The sequence below is a fragment of the Triticum aestivum genome, chromosome 3D (genome assembly GCF_018294505.1).
Source record: "Triticum aestivum cultivar Chinese Spring chromosome 3D, IWGSC CS RefSeq v2.1, whole genome shotgun sequence".
Taxonomy (NCBI): Eukaryota; Viridiplantae; Streptophyta; class Magnoliopsida; order Poales; family Poaceae; genus Triticum; species Triticum aestivum.
In genome coordinates this window covers 17118654-17123906 of record NC_057802.1, presented here as the reverse complement: position 1 = coordinate 17123906, position 5253 = coordinate 17118654, and the positions used below count along the sequence as shown (strand labels likewise).

At 45.9% G+C, this 5253-nt stretch overlaps 2 non-coding genes across 2 annotated transcripts; both read left to right on the top strand.

Moving 5' to 3' along the window:
• The first annotated feature begins 3535 nt into the window (after window positions 1-3535).
• Window positions 3536-3609, top strand: TRNAT-AGU (transfer RNA threonine (anticodon AGU)). Its single transcript has one exon. It is a non-coding gene; the product is annotated as a tRNA-Thr (tRNA).
• A 1286-nt stretch (window positions 3610-4895) lies between these two features.
• TRNAT-AGU (transfer RNA threonine (anticodon AGU)) lies at window positions 4896-4969 on the top strand. The gene has a single exon. It is a non-coding gene; the product is annotated as a tRNA-Thr (tRNA).
• Window positions 4970-5253: the final 284 nt, after the last annotated feature.

Sequence of the window (5253 nt, the reverse complement as noted above, 5' to 3'; positions counted from 1 at the left end):
GTACGGGTTCGCGGCGCCGATACGGGTCGAAACCCTATCCCTCCGCCGTTGCGATTCCCCAATCCCCTCCCCCATTTCTTGCCGCCGGTGAGTCCAATCCGCCGCCAGAAGCCACCATGTGGCACGAGATGTGGAGCTTCGACGGCAGAGACGACCCCGAGCGCCAGTGTTGTGTCGCCGTCATTGCTCCTTCGCAGTGAGACGGAGGAGTACAACCGCCGGCAGGCGCGTCTGTCCTTCGTCGGAGGCAGCTCCTCCGCCGGGGGATCGAGTTCCCGTGGTACGCCGCTCCTCATGCCGGTGAACAGGGAGCCGGATGAGCTCCCGGCCCTCCGGGCGGTGAAGCGGGAGCTCGAGGCGGAGCCGGTGCGGCCAGGCGGTGGCGTCATCGAGCCGGAGGACTTCCTCCTCCGGCGGGGGCGGACATCTTCGAGCGCGACATCGTCGCGCGCAGTGCGCGGGAGGAGGAGGAAGTGGAGAAGCGTCGTCGATGGGAAAGCGAGCTCGACGACGTACTCCTTGAGCAGGGGCTCGCAAAGGAGAAGGAGTTCGTCGACAACCAAGAAGCATGACTCCGGGAAGCCAAGGCGCAGGATGACATCTACGTCGACCTCGTCTTCGACTCCGACGACTGAAGTCCGCCGCCGTAGCGTCACCACCGCACCCGGATGGCTCCGGTGAGCCAATTTTTGGTTGTAGGGTTGCGGTGGCCGCCTCTCCTCCTAGCTATTAGTTCAATTTTAGTCTATGTATGAACTATCTATGATGATCAAGAACTGGAAGTCCTTAATTCAAAACTTACAATTTTAGTTGCGATTTCTGTTCTTGTGGACGATTTCGTCCCGTATCCGAGGCAACGAGCGAACTGTAAACCGCGTTTTCAGTCCACATCTTAAGGGGTCTGCTAGAGTTGCTCTTAGGGTATCTTCAACGGCAACCCACAAATTTTCTCCTGCATCCGTTTGCGAACACGGATGCGGAAGGCCGTCATCCAATATTATCCTATGTATGTTCGCTAGTAAATTTAAATTCAAATGTAGGTTGATCCACGCAACGCGACGGATCGCATCCCCGATCACAACAAAAAAAGACAAATATGCTATGGGCTGCCCTAGGTCGACCTGACCGGCCCTAGGGCCTCGAGGTTCGCCGCCCTGCAAGAAGAAGAACGAGGAAGAAGAAGAACAAGGAAGAAGATGAAAGTAAAGGTAAAAGTGGTAGATGATTTGTTCGATTCTGTGTTGTTCAATCGGCCGTCACCCCTTAGGTACATAAGAGGCGGATGGACTTCCCGCACAAGGAAAGGTTAGAATTCACGTTCAAAACCCTATTTGGGTCCAACCTCGGAATCCGAACTTTCCAAAACTGTTCGGTTTACCAACTGGCTGCATCTTGCGGGTCACTTTTGAGGCAGTAAACCATCTCGGATGGAAACGAGCCCAAAAGCAATCTTGATCATTTCGACGAGACGAACAACTTTCATGTTGGACGTTTTTTGATTAGAGGCCATCTTGAGGGGGTTTCGGCTGTTTTCCGAAATCTGCAGCAGAGAAATCCAAAACCAGGACGAACATCCCCGGAGTGTCCAGCCATCCTCAGAGAAATTCAAAACCCAGATGATTATCCCCGGAGTGTCCGGCCATCCTGATGCAGCCGCGCATTTTCGGCTCTAACTTTTGCATACGACCTTGAATTGGGACGATCTTTATATCGAAATCGATCGTTTCGATGAGACCAAGACAATCCGTCTATAAACCTTTCTCATATGAGGCCGTCTTGGATGCTTAATTGGCCGAACAGTACTCTGAACACAAAACCTAGTACTTTGAGCATAGTTTCGGCCCTTGAGATGAGCTCGGCTGGCCATGGCACAAACTTCAAAGATGTTCATATCGACAATACGGAACTCTTTCATGTAGAGCACTTCTCCATTTCAGGCCATCTTAAATAAGTTCTTGACCGTGCCAAAATCTGGTGTCAACAACTGCAAAGACTCGGTAAAGAGGCTGCAATTTGACCGGAGCAATGATGTTGTCACTCTTTCATCCGCACGGACATTACCAATAATGGTTTTTGAAAGCGCCTTGAGTCGCCCATGCAAAGAGATGGGAAGCCTGGATCGATGAACGTATTTGGGCCGGGGATGATCCCCTAAAAGTGCAGGCGTCGTCGAATCACTATATTTTCACCATGTTGTCGATGAAAGATTTCACCTCCACAAAGAATCAGACCAACAAAAAAGACTTGACACAACAACATAAACTCAGCAGATCTGAATAATCAGATCTGCGAGGACAGAAAACTCTCTAATCTCATGGCACTGCCAAAAGAACGAGAGGAAATTTATTCTCACAAAACTACAATGATCACTAGATCTTGAAGATCTGAGGTCCCCTCATCTCTCAGAGCGAAGATGGCAGCCGGAGGCTAGGGGGCCTTAATTTCTCAGATGATGGCAGCGGCGGCAGAAGAAACCCTAAGTGGAAGCAAGTCCGTGTCTCTCTGTGCAACTGTGCAAGGCTTCGGTCTCTATTTATTTTTCCTATTTCCGTGTCTGGGCCTGGACCTAGCCGATGGAAGGAAAAAATAAACAGAGATCTGGACCTAGTCGATGCTGGGCTTGGGCCAGGTTTTATTTCAGTTTTGTGGTCCTGGGCCAACTTGTAGTAGTACACCGCAATTTTCTCTGTGCAAAAGGGGAAGGACGAGAATTCTGCTTGACCATTCGATCATTTAGCAGCGTGAAGCACTGTCTGAGAGACTTATAGACCACATTTCTACCACCAGTAGTGAATTTGGGCCGTTTAGAGGACCTTTTTTAGGGCTGCAAGAAAAGTTCGAGGCTCGTGAGCCGTTCGAGATCGACTCGTTTTTTGACTCGACTCGAGATCGACTCGAAAAGAAACAAGCTGAGTTTGAACACTTTATGTAGCTTGACCGAGAAACGAGCCGATCTTGAGCTAATGTTGGCTCGCTCGATTTTAGCTCGATAGCTCGACAGAATATCATTATGTTAAATGATCATGCCATATATTAAATGAAAATAAGATAATTTATTATCATATATGTTGTCCATAATTTTTTCCCATTTTGTTTACCAACGAACATGGAAACTTAATTAAGTGCAGAGAAGATTTAGGCCTAATTATGTCACGTGGTCGACTATGTGTTAAATATTTTATATTTTTGGCAAAGGTTCCCAGCATATTCACCTTAATTTTTTTGTTTTTCATCCACAGATTTATAATTTTTACCCTCTCATTTAGCTCGAAACTAGCTCGAGATCGACTCGAGATTGTTACAAACTGAGCACGAGTCATGTTCTACAACTCGATCATGAGCTTCACTTAGTTTGAGCTCGCTCGAATTTTCATATGAGTTGAGCTGAGCCAACTCCAACTCGCTCGAGCTCGACTCGTTTGCAGCCCTAACCTTTTTGTTCCTATATACCACATTTATTACCACCAGTAGTGAATCTGGCCCGTTTAGAGGACCTTTTTGTTCCTATATACCACATTTATTACCATCAACAGTTGCTTTCATAGCTCAGTTGGTTAGAGCACCCGTTTAGTAAGCGGGAGGTCTTGAGTTCAACTCTCAATGAAAGCATTTTACCTTTTTACTCTTTTCCTACCCATTCCATTTTTTTTTCCTTCTCTCTTGGCGGGATTACTTTCTATACTTTCTCATAGAGATGAAAAGCCACAGTAGCAGATCGAGAAGCTAAGATTAAGTTTTGTTCAATGAAAGCAATTAATGAGGACATGGTTCAGAGGGTGAGTATGATGGCAAAACAAATGTACACTGCAGCAGAATTTTGCAACAACAACGTTCAGAGGGGAGAGTGATAGGAAAGACTTCAACACTCCCCTTTGTTTCATTGAACACAATAATAATTCACGAAAATGCAGGCCGAGATATTGGTCTCAGAGCTAGTAGTACAAAGTAACCAACAGGACCAGCTAGCAATGTTATGTCTGGAGAGTCTGAAATCCAGTATTAAGAAACCGCCATTGTAGAAAGGATGGAATCTAGTGCTAACTCGTGTTCATTCAGAAGTTCAGTCACCTCGGCACCTGTCAGAAAGCAGCAACAACAGTATTTCGTTTTGAGGTATCGCTCTGCCTCTGCTAACCATTGATTGCCTGATACGTCACTACTTATCCTGAAGAACTTTTTTGTTGTTGTTGCCTAAAAGAACCTGCGACTAGGGGTGGCTATCGAAAACTAAAATTACGACTAGGAAGGTGCTTTGCTTCATCTGAAATTTCCGTCTAAAACAATCATCTTGGACCCACGATCAAAAGTGACAACATTATTCAGAAACTTGATTCAGCACTCAGAAGCTGCAAGCATGGAATGGAACCTTATGCTAACTCGTATTCACCCTGAATTCAACCGACACGCAATCAGCAATGTTCAGAGGCACCACACTACGATCTAACAGCGATTCGTCAAACAGACTAACTACAGGTGCCCTGTATGCTTCAGGGGGACACCAAATGTACTTTGCCCAACTATGTAGCTGTCTGAACCAAAGAACACCGCAATTTCCGCCTTCCTGACTGAGGTCTCCATGGAAAGGGAATGAACCCGGGCTGGCTCGAGAATTCTCCTGACTGACTCGATCATTTTGTACACACTTATGCTAAAAAACAATATTAGTACACACTTTAGCATGAAGTTACTGCCTGCCAGATGATTCAGTTTTATTTTTATCCTGTTGGCCGGTACTGTTGGGTTATAATAAAACTACTGTAAAATTTTATCAACAGTTTCTTTCATAGATCAGTTGGTCAGAGCTATGTACAGCCAGATGATTCTGGTCTTACTTTTACCCTGTTGGCCAATACTGTTAGGTTGTAATAAAGCTACTGTAAAATTTATCAACAGTTGCTTTCATAGCTCAGTTGGTTAGAGCACCCGTTTAGTAAGCGGGAGGTCTTGAGTTCAACTCTCAATGAAAGCATTATGTTTTTTCTTTTATCGACCAGCGTCATTATTTTTGAAAAAACCACGTCGCCAGATTGAAAAGGCTAAAGTTTTTGTTCAATACAGTTCAATTATGTTGTGCAGTGACGACGCAGGAAAAATTAAGCAGAGCTCATAACGACAGCAGGGTTCAGATGGTGAGAGCGATAAGAAAAACACAGTAGTAATTCACAAAACTGCAGGCCTAGATATTGATTTCAGTGCTACTCCCTCCGTTCCGAATTACTCGTCGCTGTCTTGAGTTCAACTCTCAATGAAAGC